This window comes from Scyliorhinus torazame, chromosome 16 (assembly GCF_047496885.1).
Source record: "Scyliorhinus torazame isolate Kashiwa2021f chromosome 16, sScyTor2.1, whole genome shotgun sequence".
Classification (NCBI taxonomy): Eukaryota; Metazoa; Chordata; class Chondrichthyes; order Carcharhiniformes; family Scyliorhinidae; genus Scyliorhinus; species Scyliorhinus torazame.
The window spans coordinates 59,713,569-59,733,005 of record NC_092722.1 but is presented as its reverse complement, the minus strand read 5'-3'; the positions used below and the strand labels follow the sequence as shown (position 1 = coordinate 59,733,005).

Sequence of the window (19,437 nt, the reverse complement as noted above, 5' to 3'; positions counted from 1 at the left end):
TTCAATCATGGCTGATTTCAACTCCATTTACCCGCTCTCTCTCCATAGCCCTTAATTCCTCGAGAAATCAAGATATACATCAGTACATTATGGTGCAATCACACACACACACTGATGGACATGCAGTAGGACCAACCAGCATACATAACACCGCAGCCAAACACCAGTGAGAGCACAAGCACTATAAAGACAGGGGACAGGAGAGTTCCCGCTCATTCTAGTAGCAGCCAGCTCAGAGCACAGAGCTCACAGCCTGCATCACAGACATTCACCATGTGCTGAGTGCCTCACCATAGCTAGTGCTCGGAAAGGGTCCACAGTTAGGCTGGTATTGCTTATACCCACGTTTACAGTATGTTAGCATAGTTGAACAGTTAATAAAATAGCGTTACACCACTTCCACTTGTTTGTGAACCAGAACACCCAACACGACATGGTATAAGGAGTAGCTGCAATCTAGCACTTGTGAGACCTACCAGTAACTTCTCACCATTCCGGCATCCTACAGCATGGAGAACATCAACCCGCCGCCGCCGCTCCGCATCGCTGGCAATCTCGGGGTAAATTGGAAGATATTTAAACAGCGCTTCCAGCTCTTCCTCGAGGCCACGGACAGGGAGAATGCATCGGACACCCGGAAGATAGCCCTTCTTCTCTCCACGGCTGGGCAACATGCCATCCACATCTTTAAATCCCTGACATTCGCGGACGACGAGGACAAGACCATGTACAAGACGGTGCTCCTCAAATTGGACACACACTTCAGTGTTGAAGTCAACGCAAGCTTCGAAAGGTACCTGTTCCAGCAGCGCTTGCAGGGTTAGGACGAGTTTTTCCAATCCTATTTAACACACCTCCGCATCCTCGCGCAATCCTGCGGCTATGGGCCCACCTCCGACTCCATGATACGCGACCAGATTGTTTTTGGGGTCATGTCGGACACCCTGCGTCAGCAGCTCCTTAAAGTTAAGCAACTAACCCTAGCAACTGCCATCGAGACCTGTGTCCTGCATGAGAATGCCACCAGCCGGTACTCCTACATACAGGCAGCTGAAACGGTGCGGCAAGGGCCTCATGAGGTGGAACAGGTCCAAACGATCGAACACCTCCCGGGCCGCAGTCTGGAGGAGGGCGGCCATTTTGCGCGCTTTCCGAGGCCTCCCGTGCTTGTATGCACCAAACGAGGCAACGGTGACATGGAGGAACGCGATGCGCAGGCCCGCACCACGCAAGACCGTACCGCGCATGTGCGGTGGTGCAACGAACGCACTGACGACGCGACGTGCGGCAACTGTGGCTCCGCCCACTTAAAGCGGCAATGCCCTGCAAAATCACGACAGTGCCTACACTGTGGCAGGCTTGGCCACTATGCTGCCTGCTGTCGAGCAGCCCAGCCTGCCAACTCGCAACGATTTAACCAGCCAACACGACACCATCCACAATGCTGACTAGGCTTTCCTGCATAGTCCAGTATGCCAATGGTGGGCAATTTATGTATAGGCTGTAGACTATGTATACCAATATATGGCTTTGTACTTGCTTCCATTTCTTAGTCGTGCTTCCATGGTATCATGGTGGCACAGTGGTTAGCATCGCTGGCTCACAGTGCCAGGGAGCCGGGTTCAATTCCAACCTTGGGTGACTGTCTGTGTGGGTTTGCACGTTCACCCCGTGGCTGCTCCAGCTTCCTCCCACAGTCCAAAGATGTGCAGATTAGCTGGATTAGCCACGCTAAATTGCCCCTTAGAGTCCAAAGATGTGCAGGTTAGCTGGATTAGCCACGCTAAATTGCCCCTTAGAGTCCAAAGATGTGCAGGTTAGATGGGATTATGGGGGATAGGGTGGGGGAATGAGCTCAGGTAGGGTGCTCTTTTGGAGGGTTTGTGCAGACTTGATGGGCCAAATGGCCTCCTTCTGCACTGTCGGGATTCTATGGTTCTATGGTGTAACTAGGGTTGGTCCAAGATGTCGTTTTGGAACATTTCCATGAGGGTCGATGTTATCACAAGGTTGATGGTTCTGTCGGCCAGTTTGGATGCCATGCAGGATCACAATTGTGGCCCTTGTCTCTGCGTCCACTTCTGAATTAATCATTGGTCTCTGTTGGTTGTCATCTAAAAGTCATGAATTCCACATGGTGTATTATGAAGTTGAGCTTCACTCATAATTGACTGAGTGTTGACCATATTTTCTCTGGATTTTTAAAGTGGTTGTCGGGTAGACCTGGGGCAGGACTCTCTGGTCGCTGACGCCAAAATCGCGTTTGGTGATTGGCCGGAGAGTCAAACTTTCCGAGCAAATTGGGGGCGGTGCCGCTTTCGCGATGCTCCGCCCCCTCCAAAGCTCAGGCCTGCCCCCAATGCTCCACCTCCAACGGCGTGGGTCTCTCATGGTCTCATCCGTCGGGAACTCGGTGTGGTGGCTGTGGACTCAGGCCAGCGGCGCCACAGTCGGGGGAGGGCTGATCCGCGGGCAGGGTGGACTTTGCCAGAGGCTGGGGTCACTGTGACCGGCCAAAGGGGGACACTATTTCACAGGCCTGGTCTGCGAGCGGCAGGAGCCATGTTGCACGACACAGCCATATAGGCCGCAGATGTGCGCTTGCGCGGCCACGGACCCGGCAATTCTCCGGGCCGTATCGGCAGCTAGAGCCGGGTGCTCTACACTGCCTTGATGTCCCCCAGCCAAATGGAGGATCGGTGGCCATTTTACACCATTTGTTCTGTCGTAAAACGCCACCTTTCCCACGTCAGCATGGGGACAGAGCCTCAAAATCGGAGAATCCAGCCCCTGATGTATTCAGTGTGCGGATGCCTTCATTGCCTGTAGTAATTTAATTTTAATGGCTTGTTTACTGGTTCAGAAATGTTGAGGTCCAGAAAACATAGCTCGACACGCTGTCGAAACAGGTTAAACTCAGATAGAAGATTTGCGGCTTTCCAATTGGGTGTTGTAAATTTTGTGGTCACCCTTTCGTTTTTTCAAGCATTTTTAATGCTATCTGGAACTACCTGGGGTGAATGACCATAGATCCTTGAAGGCAGCAGGAAAGGTCAATAAAGTGGTTAAGAAGGAAAATGGGATACTTGCCTTCATCAGTTTAGATGTAGATTATGAGAGCAGGCACGTTAGAATGGAGCTGTATAAAATACTCATGAGGCCACAACTCGAGTACAGTGTGCAATTCTGGTCGCTACACTATAGGAGCATAAGAACTGGGTGCAGGAGGAGGCAATTCAGCCCCTCGAGCCTGCTCCACCATTCAATCAGATCATGGCTGATCTCATCTCGTCCTCAACTCCACTGTCCATCCTCCATTACCATTCAACCCATTACTAATTAAAAACCTGTCTATCTCCTCGCTAAATTTACTTAATGTCCCGGCATCCACCGCACCCTGGGGTACTGAATTCCGCAGATTCACAACCCTTTGGGAGAAGTAGTTTCTCCTCATCTCGGTTTTAAATTTGTTATCTCTTATCCTGAGACTATGACTTCTTGATCCAGAATGCCCCACAAGAGGAAGCATTCACTCCACGTCTACTTTGTCAATACTTTTTATCATCTTATATGTGTCAATTAGATCTTCTTTCATTCTTCTAAACTCGAGAGAGTATAGGCCTAAACTGTCCAAATTCTCTTCATAAGATAAACCTCTCATATCTGGAATCAATCTAGTGAACCTCCTCCAAACTGCCTCGAATGCAACATTAAACCTCCTCAAATAAGGGGACCAAAACTGTACACGGTACTCCAGGTGCAGTTTCACCAATGCCTTGTACCATTGCAGCAACACTACCCTTCCCTTAGCTATAAAGGCCAAAATTCCATTTGCCTTCCTTATTATCTGCTGTACCTGCTTGCTAGTTTTCTGTGATTTATGCACGAGTACATACGAGTACATACACGAGTACGAGTACATTTAGATCATAAGTTGGCTTTCCATTTTTCCAACCAACATGGATAACCTCACTCATTTTCATGTTCAACGCCACCTGCCAAATTTGGCCCACTCACTGAACCTATCTATATCCATTTGAAAATTTCTTATTTCCTCATTGCAACTTACTATCCCACTTATTTTAGTATCATCTGCAAATTTGGCTACAGTACCTTTTATCCCTACATCCAAGTTGTTAATATAGATTGTAAATAGTTGGGCTTGAGGACTGCACCGTGTGGCACCCCACTGGAAACATCTTGCCTACTAGCAAAAGGCCTATTTATTTTGACTCTCTGCCTTCTATCAGTCTTCCATCCAAGCTAATATATTACGCTTAACTCGATGTGATCTTATCTTGTGTATTAAACTTTTGTGAGGCACGTTATCAAATGCCTTCTGGAAATCCACACATCACATCTACGGGGTCACCATTATCCACTTGGCTTGTTACATCTTCGAAGAACTCTAGCAAATTAGTCAAACACGATTTACCCTTCATAAAACCATGTTGACTGATGGACCGAGCTTTGAATTTCTAAATACCCTGTTATTACTTCCTTAATAATGGATTCTAACAATTTCCCGATGACAGATGTTAAACTAGCTGGTCTAGAGTTTCCTACTTTCTGCCTCCCTCGTTTTTTGAATAAGGGCATTACACTAGCATTTTTTCCAATCCACTGGAACCTTTCCTGCATTCAGGGAATTTTGGAATATTATAACCCATGGATCCATTATCTCCGCTGCCACTTCCTTTAATACCCTAGGATGTAGGCCATCAGGCCCTGGGAACTTCTCTGCCTTAAATCCCAATAGTTTGTTTATTATTTGTTCTCTATTGATGATTCCAATTTCTTCCCTTTCCATTATCTCTGCATTACCTGTTACCACTGGGATGGTGTTAGTGTCCTGCATCGTGAGAACTGAGACAAAATATAGATTTAGCATCTCCGCCATTTCTGTGTTCCCACTATTAACTCCCCAGTCTCATCCTACAAGGGACCAACTTTCACTTTAGCTACTCTCTTCCCTTTTATATACTTACAGAAGCTTTTGCTATTGTTTTTTATATTTTGCGTTAGTTTTCTTTCATAATTTATCTTTGCTCTTATTACTTCTTTAGTGATCCTTTGTTGATCTTTAAAATTTTTCCCAATCTTCCAGCCTGCCACTGGCCTTTGCAATATGCTTAAGATATGCCTTAGATTTTGTCTTTGTATTATCTTTAACTTCCTTACTTAACCGTGGATGTTTTTTCCCCCTCTTACAATCTTTCTTTTTCCATGGAATATATTTTAGTTGGGAGGAATTGAATATCTCAAACAACTGCCACTGCTCATCAGTCTTCTTGCCCAGTCCACTAGGGCCAAATCTGTCCTCGTGCCGACATAATTACCTTTAACTAGAACACAAGTATGGGACTCCAGTTTCTCACCCTCAAACTGAAGTTGAAATTCCAGCATGCTGTGATCACTCTTTCCTAGAGGATCCTTAACTACAAGGTCATTAATTAACCCATTCTCATTGCAGAATGTCAAATCCAGAGTAGTCTGCTCCCTGGTTGGTTCAACAACATATTTCTCCAAGAAACAATCTCTAATCCATTCAATGAAGTCTCCCTCGAGGCTCCCCTTGCCAATTTGATTAATCCAGCCTATATGCATATTAAAATCACCCATGATTATTGTTGTACCTTTCTTACAGGCCTCCAACATTTCCTGGTTTATACTGCAGAACAACTGTTTGTGGACCTATCGATAACTCCCATCAGGGACTTCTATCCTTTGCTATTTCGGATTTTTACCCAGGCTGATTCCACATCTTGATCTTCAGTGCTTATCCCATTTCTCACTACAGCATGGATCCCTTCCTTTACCAGCAAAGCTACACCAACTCCTTTACCTTTCTGTCTGTCCTTCTGAAATACTGAGTACCCTTGGGTATTCAATTTCCAGACCTGGTCACCTTGTAACCATGTCTCAATAATCGCCACCAAATCATACCTCTCTATCTTTATTTGTGCCGTTAATTCATTAATTTTGTTCCGAATGCTTTGTGCACTCGGACACAAAGCCTTTCAGTTTCATCTATTACCAGATTTCGCTCCTCTTGTCTGATTTTTTGGTGCAATATTACTTTCACATGTTTTGGCTCTTCCTTTTAGTTTCTGATAACAATCAGCCTCATCAATAATCTGCATTCCTACCTTCTCCTTTCGCTTTGATTTTTGAATTTTCCTTACACATGAACCCTGCCCCCCCCCCCCCCCCCGCTGACACTTCAATCCTCCTTGAAGAACCCTGCCCCCCCCCCCCCCCCCCCCCCCCCCCCCCCCCCGCTGTCACTTCAATCCTCCTTGAAGAAGTCGATGAACAGCTTCCACATCCGGTCAAACCCATCGACCGACCCCTCTTAAGACGAAGCTGATTCGCTCCAACCTTAGGAACTCCGCCAGGTCGCTCACCCACACACCCCGGTTTCGGTGGCTCCGCGTTCCTAAACTTCAGCAAAATCCGGAAAAAGTCCAGAACATCGGTCTCTCTCACCTCCTGGACTCCCGGGTCTTCCGACGCTCCGAATATCCCCCCCCCCCGCCACCTCCCGGAAAACAGAAATAATGACTAGCTAAGCGGAGCTTTGTGTCGGGATTGCGGCCTCTGACACGAACCTTGCATTGCTGCTCGTTCCACCATAATCTGCCTGTGCTCATTTCTGAGTTGTGAATCGCCAAGTGAAAATCCAACTGGCTGTCCGAGTGGACCCACCGTCGAGGGAATATTTGGGCCCGTGTTTGACCGTGCAGCCTGCAACGGTGCATCCTCAGAAGGAATGGGGGCACCAGGAAATTGTCCTCTTGGTTCCTCTGCGCCATTTGCTGTGCACGGGTAGGCCCTGGAAGACTAAAGAACAGGGTAGGATTTTGTGGTGGCAAAATCATAATCTTTATATTCACCACATTCGATCTGCCCATAGCTCCGTCAGTGATGAAATGAACTTAACAAAGCCATGTCTGACAGACCTGCATTTCTGTCTCCAGCTATTTGAGGATCCCTTTCCCTCTATTTCTGGGTAGATATGCAATTTATCTCCAGGAACCCCTTCTCTGAGGGCTGGAGTATTTCTGATGACAATTTCAGTCCACATATATTGCCCACTCCGAACTGCCCTTGAGATGGTGGTGTTGAGTTGTGTTCTTGAACCGCTTCAGTCTCTGTGCTGTAGGTACATCCACAGTGCTGTGAGGGAGGGAATTCCTGGTCTTTGACCCAGTGACAGTGAATCCATAAATCTCTACAGTGTAGGGCCGGTTTAGCTCAGTTGGACAGTTAGTTCATGATACAGAGTAAAGCCATTTGCGTGGGTTCAATTCCCGGACCGACTAAAATTATTCATGAAGGTCCTCGCCTTGCCTCTCGCCTGAGGTGTGGTGATCCTCAGGTTAAATCACCGCCAGTCAGTTCTCCCCCTCAAAATGAAAAGCAGCCCCATGGTCATCTAGGACCAGGGCAAAAGGAGGCCATTCAGCCCATCGGGTCTGCACGGCCCTCCTAAAGAGCACCCCAACCTAGACCCACTCCCCCGTCACCACGTAACCCCACCTACCCTACGCTTTGGACACTAATGAGCAATTTAGCATGGCCAATCCACTGAACCTGACATCTTTGGACTGTGGGAGGAAACCGGAGCACCCGGAGGAAACCCACGCACACACGGGGAGAAAGTGTAAACTTCACACAGACAGCCACCTGAGGCCGGAATTGAACCCGGGTCCCTGGTGCTGTGAGGCAGCAGTGCTAACCACTGTGCCACCGTGCACTCTATTTCCAAGTCAGGGTGGTGTGTGGTTTGGCGGAGACCTTGCAGGTGGTGGCGCTCTCGTGTGTCAGGTGCCCTTGTCCTTCCAGGTTGTAGATTTGGAAGGTGTTGTTGAAGGATCCGTGGCGAGGTGCCGTCGTTCACCCTGATGCTGCTGAGGTGGCAGAGGGAGTGAAAGGTCATGGTGGTTAATGGGGGTCTGATCAAGCCGGCTGCTTTACCCTACATGGTGTCAATTGAGGAACAGTCGGTATCACCGTGCGAGGTGCAATCACCCAACTGATGGTTAATACATTTCAAGGGAACACGGACATTCGGGCCCTGCACATACGCAGATGATAATGCTTAACTCTGATTAATCTGTGCACCTGTGGGAACCCTGACCCAACAGACATGCCATACAATTGAAATGCGCCCTGCCTCAGAACAGGCATTCATTCCACACTTTATTTCCAAAAGCAGGGGTTGTAAATGAAAGAAAACCACCTATAAATCCAAGAATGAATTCAGGAAAAATCTTTTTATCCAGAGAATGGTGAGGTTGGGGAACTCGCTGACATCAACGCAGTTTAGGCGAATGATAGAAATACTTTTCAGAAGAAGCTGTGTAAACAGATGGAGAAGAAAGGAATCGAGGACGTGTTGGTCGGGTGGGAGGAGGCCAGTCTGGAGTACAAACACTAGCATTGACCAATGCAATTTTATGTAATTATGTGACACTTCTCACAAACTCTTTGTTTCGTTGCGCTTTGAAAGCTGGCTTTCACCGCCATCTGCTGGCGAGCTATGCAAATTCACATTCAGGTCGTGGGGGGCAGTCTCACTGGGAAACCTTTGCCTCATAACAGCCTTGTTAGAGGTTTGTGCCCCCTGATCCCTCACCGCCCCGCTCAGTGATTCACTTTGGTGCTCGGCGTTGCTGCGGATGCCGGAACAATTGATCCAAATAAGGTCATGTGCGAGCATTAAGGATGAATGTGGGTGAAACTGGGGCTGTTTAGCACAGGGCTAAATCGCTGGCTTTGAAAGCAGACCAAGGCAGGCCAGCAGCACGGTTCGATTCCCGTAACAGCCTCCCCGAACAGGCGCCGGAATGTGGCGACTAGGGGCTTTTCACAGTAACTTCATTTGAAGCCGACTTGTGACAATAAGCGATTTTCAATTTTGCAACTGGGTCATGTGAAGATGCTTCAAGGAACAAAGAGTAACAGAGAGGCAGGGGGATTTAGTTGGGAATTGTAGAGAGTGTTTAGGAGAGGAGATGAAGGGCCCGCTGTCGTTCTTGTCTTTCCTCAGCCCTGGTGTGGGTCTATTGCAAGCTTAGTTAGTGGCACATAAGACGTGCCAACAACAACAATATGCATCACTGTAGTATCCTCAAAGTGGAAACTATTCCAAGCTGCTTCACAGAGATCTACCCGGGAAGTGAGAGTGAAAGGAGAGGGCGAGAGATTTACAGAAAAAAAGAGACAGACTGATGGAGTGGGAATGGGGAAGGTGTCGTGATGGAATCTGGAGAGAGTGGGGCATACAGACAAGTGGAGCCGAGAATAAATGATAAACAGCTAGAGACTAACAGAGATATAGGGGAATTAAGATACATGCAAATCAAAAGCTTCTTACAGAGGGAAACAAAGACAAACCCACGACCACCGCAACAATCGCTATTAGAGGGCCTACTGGATCTGCGGGGACCTGTATAGGCGTCTATTGGGAAGGGTGTGCTCACCACTGGATGAGACAAGGGAAAAGTGGGAGGAGAACCTCGGGTTTGAAATAGGGTTGGGACTCTGGACGACGCACAGGGTCCACTCCACCTCCACTTGTGCAAGGCTAAGCCTAATGCAGTTGAAAGTGGGACACAGAGCCCACTTAACCAGAACCCAAATGAGCAGGTACTTCCCAGAGTGGAGGATGAATGTGAATGGTGCCAGGGAGACCCGGATAACTACGCCCACATGTTCTGAGCATGTCCAGACTTGTTGGGTTCTGGGCAGCCTACTTCGAGGCAATGTCCAAGGTTATGGGAATGAGGGTGGGGCCATGTCCGAGAGTGGCGGTCTTCGGGGTATCAGAGCAGCCAGAATTCTTTATGGAGAGGTGGGCCGGCGCTCTTGCCTTTGCCTCCCTAACCACCCGCCGGAGAATCCCGCTCGGCTGGCGGTCAGCAGCATCACCCAAAGCTGCAGACTGGTTGTCCGACCTATTGGAATTTCTCCGAATGGAGTAAATCAAATTCGCCATCCAGGGGTCGGAAGAGGGCTTCCTCAAAACGTGGGGGCCATTCACCAACCTGTTCCAAGACCTGCTGTTTGTAGCCAGCAGACAATAAGCCAGGGGCAGAGGGGATCCATAGAAGGACAGCAGACACAATTGGGCAAAATAAAAGAAGGAGATTGCGGGGTGGGGAGTGGGGGAGGCGGGAGGGAGGGAGGGAACAAAGAAGTACAGAATCCAACTATACTAAACACGAAACAGCACTCGTAGCACATGCCATCCCAACAGGACCAGGTTGGAAGGCCCAACGAGCAAAGAAGGCACACCACATAGCGGGAAGGGGAGGGGGATCACTAAGGCAGGGAGAAGTCAGGAGCAGGGAGCCTAGCCAAAACTAGGCACTTGCTGAGAAGTACAAATTGCAACGGGTGTATATAGTGATTGGTAACCAATGTATATAGTTTCTGTGTATGTTCACATTCATCTTTGCTTTGTATAAAAAGAAAAACATTAATAAAAATATTTTAAAAAAGAGATATGGGGAATAAAGTTCTTCATGCCCTTAAAACAGGTGCACAGGAGCGGTCCTTGTGCTTGAGGTCACATGCCTCATTATTATCCAAATGGTGAGTTGTGGACACCTAACCTGTACCTGAGACAGTTTCTTTCAGAATGTGCCCAGGTAAGTCCTTAAAGGGAAAGACAGGTCTAAAAATTAAAGAAACACTTACATTTATACAGTGTCTTTCACAATCACAATCTCAAAGAGTTGTAAGTAATTTTGAGATGTAGTTACTGTTGCAATGTAGTCATGATAATTGAGAACGATCAAGGTCACAGTTCGAGGATGCGTTGGCCTAAATGGAATCAGGTGGAGCAATTATTTATGAAATCCCGGTTGTTGGTTGACACCTGTGGTGTTCGCCTAAGAGGTGCCTGTCAGGCTGAATGATCATATAACTTTTTCAAATTATAGAATCATAGAATCTCAACAGTGCAGAAGGAGGCCATTTGGCCCATCGAGTCTGCATCGGCCCTCTGAAAGAACACCCCCATGCAGGCCCACTCCCCCAACCTATCCTCGTAATCCCACCTAACCTTGTGGACACTAAGCGGCAATTTAGCATGGTCAATCCACCTAACCTGAACATCTTTGATAAAAGCAAATTACTGCGGATGCTGAAATCTGAAACCAAATTTTCCAGCATTTTCTTTTTGGTTGCTTTTGACCTGTGGGAGGAAACCGGAGCACCCTGAACAAACCCTTCCAGACACGGGGAGAACATAAAATCTCCACAAAGTCACCCGAGGTCGGAATTGAACCCGGGTCCCTGGCGCTGTGAAGCAACTGTGCTACCCACTCTGCCACCCTGAATGCAGCTCCCCAGCGTTGGCTGCATTTGGGACAATACACAGATTGGTACCCGGCCCCTTAAATACATTGCAGAGTCCCCCTTGGGATATGTGTCTATGATCAGGTGGTGGGGGTGGGACAATCGAGAGTGAGGGTCAGTGATCAACTCCTTTAACAAGTGAGCAGAATAAGCAGTCCCTGCTTCCAGATCAGTTACATACCCGCAGACAGTCCCTCAGCCTCATTGCCCAGAGGCAGCGATGGCTGCTTTGCGTGAACCAGTGTTGGAGTGCAGAGGTCAAACTAACTTCATGCCTCTAATGTACATATGCAAATTCCCAATACCTGCTTGAAGCATGAGGAAAAGATGACTCTTGTTTTGTTATAACCCCCACAGGACTCAGGATGGTCCTACCTGGCACTTGGACTTTGCTTAGTTGCTGTATTTCCTAGCTGTGAGTAGGAAATAAACTATTTTTGACTCACCTTTTCGGGACTTCTCATTGATTACAATATGTTTTATCTTCCCAATATGTCAGGTCGGAAGCATTCGTTGTTCATTATTTTGGCAGCAGAAACTGACTGCACGCTGCGAGTTCTCTTGGTAACATGCTGAGGCCCACCCAGCCCCGGACTGAGAGTTCCTGTTAGTTCCGGGCTGGGACATTTGTGTTACGCGCCTCAGGTGGGGTTTTTACTTTTGAGTTTAGAATAAATCTGTTTGAACCTTCCTCTTCATGTCTCCTGGATTACTGCAGCCATAAAGCTTCTCATGTTCACGGGTGACCATTTCTTAGTAATACAGTGATGTTACTTTGCATTCTGTAAAATTTTGAATATATGAATTTGAACAAGAGCTTTAGTAATTATTCAGAGGGATGAATAATATTGTTGCGAAATAATCTTACAGGTCTAGGTTCCAACTGTAAAGAGGAGAAAATGTTTGTGTTGTGTGGTTTTCAACCTGGTCTGATAGCTACAGTAGAGGTGGTGGTGTAGTGGTATTGTTGCTGGATGAGTGATCCACAGACCCAGGTTCGAATCTCACCACGGCATGGAATTAAAATTCTAACGAAGACCATGAAACCATTGTTGATTGCGGTAAAAGCCCGTCTGGTTCATGAATGCTCCTTTACGGAAGGAAATCTGCCGTCCTTACCTGGTCTGTCCCACAACAATGTCGTTGACTCTTAAACACCCTCAGGGATGGGCAATAAATGCTGGCCCAGCCATCGATGCCCACATCCCATGAGCGAATAACAAAAATAAGTCATATTGCAAATTTGGTATGTCTAACTAGCAACACCCCCCACCCCCCGCCCCCCACATCCCCACAACCCCACATACAATCTACAAGTTATATATGGGTTTCAACATGATTCCTCTGAACTCTGTGCATTCTGCCTCGTCTTCACCACAAGTCTGGCGGTAATCTCGTTAGCAAGATGGATAGGAGGTTGGACAGTGGAGGAAGATGCAAAGAGTTTACAAAGGGCAACCCATGGGTGAAGTGATTAGACAAGAAAGTGGAATATGACGTGGAGAAATGTCAAATTATCTATTTGGCAAGAAGGATGGAAAACCAGAATATTAGTCAGAAGGTGAGAAAGTAGTAAATGTTGATATTCGGAGGGATTTGGGGATCCTTGCTCCCTGATCTGGAATGCCGTGAGCAGTTATGTGCTCACCTTAGGAAGGATATTTTGACCTTGAGGGGAGTGCAATGTAGGTTTACAAAAATTATACCTGGATTGCAGGGGTCGAGTTACGAGGAGATTACACAAATTAGACCTGTTTTCGCTAACATTTAGAAGATTGAGGGGTGATCTGATCATAGTATCCAAGATATTAACAGGGAAAGACAGGATAGATAAACTATTTCCACTGGTTGGAGATTCTAAAACTAGGTCAGCATAGTCTATAAATTAGGGCTCGACTGTTCAGGAGAGATGTTAGGAAGAACTTATTTACTCAAAAGGTAGAAGTTTGGAACTCACTCCTACAAACAGCAGTTGAAGCTGGACCAGTTGTTAATTTTAAATCTTAAATAGATAGATTTTTGTTAAGCAAAAATATTAAGGGATATGTGGCCAAAGGCAGGTATATATAGTTAGGTCACAGATCAGCCATGATCTCATTGAATGGCGGGACAGGTTTGAAGGGCTGAATGGCCTACTCCTGTTCCTGTGCCCCTATGTTTCTGTGGAGCACAAAGCTGACATGCAGGTATGGACAGTAAGTAGGAAAGTAAATGGTGTCTGTTGCAATACTCAACAAAATCATGGCTGAACTCCTCCATTACCTTCGTCGTCTTGTCCCATCCTATTGGTTCCCTTAGTAGCCAATAATTCCTTTAATATCGATCTCAGTCCTGAATATACTTGTTAGTTGAGCCACAGTCCGTTGAGGAATTCCAAAGATTCACAATATTCCTGGTGAAGAAACATTTCTTCATCTTAGTCCTAAATAGCTGACCCCCTCACGCAGAGGCTCTCACTCCGAAATCTTCGACCTCCCAGTTATGGGAAACAATTCTGCAGCATCTATTCTTTCAAACCCTCAGTTTCTGGTCAATGGTAACCCCCCCCCCCCCCCACCTCCCCCCCCCCCCCCCCCCCCCCCCCCCCCCAGACACCTTTCATGATGGAATTCAGCGATGGTAATCCCATTGAATGCCAAGGGGTGATGGTTGGATTGTCTCTTGTTGGAGATGGTCACTGCCTGGCACTTGTGTGGCGCAAATGTTACAGTGGCATTGGTATGTGTGTGTATGTGTGTGCTGGGTGGGCGGGTGCGTGTCTCGATGTGAAGGACCCCTCCCTATTTACCGCAGTTAATTTGTATCACTGGAACTTTGGAATTACTTAGTCACTGTTGTCATGGCATCATTCGTTGATGTCACCAATAAGTCTGATTCTTACTGAAAACATAGGATATTGTGACATCAATCAGCTTAGATTTCAGCTGGTGCAACAGCCCTTACTTTTTGCCTGATGCTTTTTAACACTTACGTTGGTGCAATCATTCGCTACTTACATTGTCGATTGCCTTTTCTTTGAAGTGGCCTTCCTCAGAGTGGCTGCAGGTTGCAGGTAAGGCATCAGTTCAACCTGTTGTTCCTTAAACATTTTCGATCCTGCGCTGTGGGCAAAATTCCCAACAATGGTACACTCAAGAACAAGCCTTTTGTGCCATACCACACACTCTGAATCACCTTTGGCTCAAGACTCATCCATGAGACTAATTTGTGCAGAAATCGTCACAAGATCTTGTGCTTTGTGGAATGAATCTGGCTCTGTATCTTTGCCGTGACCCATGTATGTAAAACGTTGGAATGTGAACCAAACAAGCTGGTTATCATAATGACATTGATAAACTCACAGACGTTGTTCATCCTCACCAAAAGCACATAGTTTCCCAATACATGCTTTTTATTGCCAAAAAATTGGTAAGATAGAACAAGAATGTTACGATGTGTAGAATTGAGCATACTGAGGGGGTGCTGCACTGTTGCAGGTGCCATCTTTCAGATTAAATGTTTAACCCCGTTTGTCCTTTCACCGCGAAAAACCCCAAGGCACTATTCAAACAAGAACAGGCTGTTAATGTGTCAGTGCATCAGCCAAGTGTGTGCTTTGGCAATTACATTGTTAAGCTCATTGCCCTATTAAAGACAGGTGATGGTTATTAGTTCAACCGCGAAAAGAATATAAATGGACACAGCTGGAGCAGTTGGGACAGGGGAACCGTAAGGAGTTTGTATTTCTGCCGAGCTGGATGCAGAATAAACTTGCTGAAGGTAAAAGACAAGCTGCTTTATTATTCCTCCATCATATACCAACAGGGCAGCATGGTAGCACAGTGGGTAGCACCGTTGTTTCACAGCGCCAGGGTCCCAGGTGCGATTCCTAGCTTGGGTCACTGTCTGTACGGAGTCTGCACGTTCTCTCTGTGTCTGCGTGGGTTTCCTCTGGATGCTCCAGTCTCCTCCCACAAGTCCCGAAAGACGTGCTGTTAGGTGAATTGGACATTCTGAATTCTCCCTCTGTGTATCCAAACAGGTGCCGGAATGTGGCGACTAGGGGCTTTTCACAGTAACGTCATTGCGGTGTTAATGTAAGCCTACTTGTGACAATAAAGGTTATTATTTGATATTAACATCTGGCCAATAACTAACCTCACTAAAAAGCAGCTTATCGGTTCATAACCACATTGATGTCAATGGGACCTTGCTGTACATTATTTGTCTACCATTTCTCATTCATCAGGTGAGCCACCTGATGAAGGAGCTGTGCTCCGAAAGCTAGTGATTCCAAACAAACCTGTTGGACTTTAACCTGGTGTTGTAAGACTTCTTACTGTGCCCATCCCAGTCCAACGCTGGCATCTCCACATCACCTTCTAACCAGGCCTTTAAAGTTAGAACTGTACCAAACTCTGATTTTTCCGAGCAGTGTGATTGAGTGAAGTGGCACCCACTACTTAGACCTCCTCCCCGCCATTGACCTTGGGGTGGCAGCATTCTCGGAGGTTGAAAAGACATAGGTGTTCACCGCATCTGCAGTTTGCCAGGTAGATGGTGTGGTTGAGGGACAGTGAATTGGGACAAAGAGGGGAAGTTGTGAAGAAACCCTGTGTGATTTTTCCTCCTGCACTGCCAGCAGCTGTAGCCTCCGCTCTGCTCCTTTTTATTATAACAGGTGAGCAGGCAGCCTCTCCCTCCAGTCGTTACAGCCAAATACCAATAAGAAATAGGAATAGGGGTTGGCCATTCAGCCCTTCAAGCCTACTTCGCCATTTAATAAGGTCATGGCTGATCTAACACTCACTAAGTCCACTGACCTGCCTTCTCTCCGTAACCCGTAATTTCCTCCTGATTAAAAACCTATCGATCTCAGCCTTGAAAATGTTCGAGGAGTCAGCTTCCAAAGCTTCCTGGGGTAAAGAATTCCAAAGATTCATCACTCTTTGAGAGAAGAAATTCTTCCTCAGATCTGTCTTCAATGAGCACCCCCTTATTTTGCAACTGTGCCCTCTGGTCCTGCACTCTCCCATTAGAGAAAACATCTTCCCAACATTAAACCTGTGTGAACCCCCCCCCCTCTGTTTACCAGGAGCCGTTGGGAACCTTCTCCTGCAGGAAAGAGTGATGTGTGTCAGTGAGAAGTTTGTTTGGAGAGTTTGGCTGTTGTGCTGACACAGGGGATAGCCTGTGTGTGAGAAGGGGGTAAGCGAAGGGTGTAAAGGCGTGGGTGCTGTCAATGTTACTACTGAATATCTTTGTGCCTGTTCTTTCAGACACATTCAGGGAGTCGCTGTCATTGCTGACTCGTCACTGAATTCCTCTGCATTGCAACCTGTCTAAATTAAATGAGTTCATAAAAACAACGCAGAGAGGAATGTGGGCAGAATCCTTTGCAGGAGCCTTCAGTAGGGCAGGGGAGACTTTGAAGTGCAAAAGCGAAATAATGCAGATAATGGAAAAATAGAATACTGGCTTAGCGCAGGTCTGGAAGCATCTGTGGGGGGAGAACGGGATCAGGGTGGGCACAGAGGATGCTCGTGTGGGGGAGGAACTTCGATAGGGGTTGGTTTAGCACAGTGGGCTAAACAGCTGGCTTGTAGTGCAGAACAAGGCAACAGCGCGAGTTCAATTCCCATTCCAGTCTCCCCGAACAGGCGGTAGAATGTGGCGATTTTTCACAGTAACTTCATTGAAGCCTACTTGTGACAATAAGCGATTATTATTGCCAGGTTGACCCCAATCGCCTGTTTCTGTGTTGGAATTTTCTGGTGAATCGTTCTTCTCCCAGGCACGCTGAACATTCTAGACTGATTGCTGCACAGTTCAGCCACCCAGACAGTTGTACAATGGAGACGTGGGACTGACAGCCGAGCACTGAAGGTGCTGAGTCATCCAGGGCACTGGTTGTTTCGGCTATCTTGTCCTCTCTGCGCACAGGCAGAATAAGTGCTGGCAATGTGGTGTCTGAGTCTGAGAAACTTCGCAGCTGAACCCCCTCCTGGTCCACGTTTATTTCATCATTTCCACATGTGCACCAAGAGTCTCTGGTTAGCAATCATGCGCAGAGGCCCTGGCCTTCCTCCTGACCACAGCCTAAAGACCAATTTCAGCAACTGTACTGCCAACCCACCTCGAAACTCGGACCTCTTGGATCGCATGGACTGAGTTAGACTTTTCAATTCCCTTCCCACATACAGTCCTGCAATAAGGCAGATATTCATCTGTTTCCATGGCTAGTAATTCCTGTAACAGGTCATTAGTTTGTTGCTATGGGTTTATTGCTTGAGGGGCGCCATTCACAGCAAGCGTGGCTAACCAGGAGTCTCACCCACTCTTTCCACCAGCAGTTGCCGTGTTTGGAAGGACTTTCAGATTGTCACTCAACCTGTTTGGTCATGTTCTTAACGCACATTACCTTGGCCATCAGATCCTGGGGTGGGACTCGAACCTGGAGCTTCTAGCTCAGAGGCAGTGGCCGGTACCCATTGGGCCACTAGCCTGCTTGAGTAAGACATTTCTTTAAGTTTCTTAAGATTTTGGTGACTAGTAAATTAACATAATCACTTGAAGCACAAGTTCCTGCCTTGTCCTTCCCTGGTACACGCTGGACTGCTTATAAGGTTGGAGCCCCACACTGATGTCCAAATAGATCTCTGTCCTCCCAGACAAATTATTACAATCTCCAGGCACATTCTCTAGCTCTACCAATTCCAGATTTACCATTTTCACCTCGGTTTTGTTGTTAGAATGTTCTTCGAACTGTGAACAATCCTGCAATGTCTTCTAAAAGAAAAACACTTGGAATAAGAGTGAGTGGAAAGTGTTTATCAGTGCATATTTAGAAGCCTCTATTTACAACTTAGAGATGGATCTTTTTCTCGTGATTAAGTAGCCTGCTTTCCAGTAGGATCTTTGGCCTGCTGAACAGGGAGCCACTTGTAACCATCAGTTCCACTGTCCCATGACTTGTTAAAGTCCCTGGCATTCTGTGTTGATTTCTCCGCGAATCTATTTGATTGTGAATCATTGCAATAAGTGGAATAATTGCGTGCATGAATTACCATTGTTTGTCAAACTGTCACAAAACAGGACACTGCTAAATCTCAGTCCATTGGCTTTAAAGATTTCCTATACATTTCTGCCACATCGCTGTGTGCTATACACTCTAAGTGTTGAACACTAAATGTCACCTTACAAAGTGAACACATTGTAGTGTATTGAAAATTATATTGTGAATTTTAGTCACATGAGGCTACTATACATAGATGTACCAGCAGAGGGAGTCGGGTAGGTAAAGATAATAAATGATCCATGCTTAACAGTTCATGTAGTTATAATTCTGAATGTCTTTGGCTGAATGCATAACTGTTCCTGTCCCACGAACTTCACAAAAATCAATTCTGACTTTCTGATAGGTCGAGTAGTTCTACTTATTAGTGTATATATTTATAGACGGGGAATCATTTGCCACCAGATAAATATGACCTGATTTGTTCTCAGTAAATAAATGACATCACATACAGACCTCAAATGTGACTTTTACATTCATTCAACTAGCTTTTTGATTATACAGTCTTACTCCTTTAGTGAACTCCTCCGATTATTGCTGTCAGTTCCTCCTCCTACATTCCCAGGTTCTGCCCCAGTCAGGGAACAGACAGAGACTGTATGCCAACATGGCCTTCTTGGAATCTTGATATTGGATAGGGGACTGTAATAAAGCCAGGGACTCATGACTGGGTCCTCGTCATACCTGCCTCAACTCACCTGCTTCTGATAACTTCATTGCTGCCTTGTATCAGCTCTGGGCTCGACTATTCGAAAGCCATCCTGGTCGGGCTCTCACGTCCCATAAACTCTGCTGCCCTAATGCAAAAGACCCAAGTCCAGTTCGCCCATCACCTCCTGGTGCACACGTTGGCTCCTGGTTCGCCGAAAAGAAAGTCGATTTTAAAATTCTCATCCTTTAAATTCTTTCATGGCCTTAGCCCTCCCTACCACTCCAGGCCTACAACCCTCTCCAGATTTCAGTGCTCCACCAGTTGTGGTTTCTTGCATAAAAATGACTTTATCGCTCCACCA

General features: G+C 46.7%; 1 protein-coding gene across 1 annotated transcript in view; it reads left to right on the top strand.

Moving 5' to 3' along the window:
- Positions 1 to 14,353: 14,353 nt before the first annotated feature.
- The window catches only part of LOC140392842 (proproteinase E-like), a 155,142-nt gene continuing 150,058 nt past the window's right edge, over positions 14,354 to 19,437 (top strand). The window contains exon 1 of the mRNA XM_072478555.1: positions 14,354 to 14,422. The gene's annotated coding sequence lies outside the window, so the exon portion shown is untranslated. The remainder of the gene's footprint in view (positions 14,423 to 19,437) is intronic.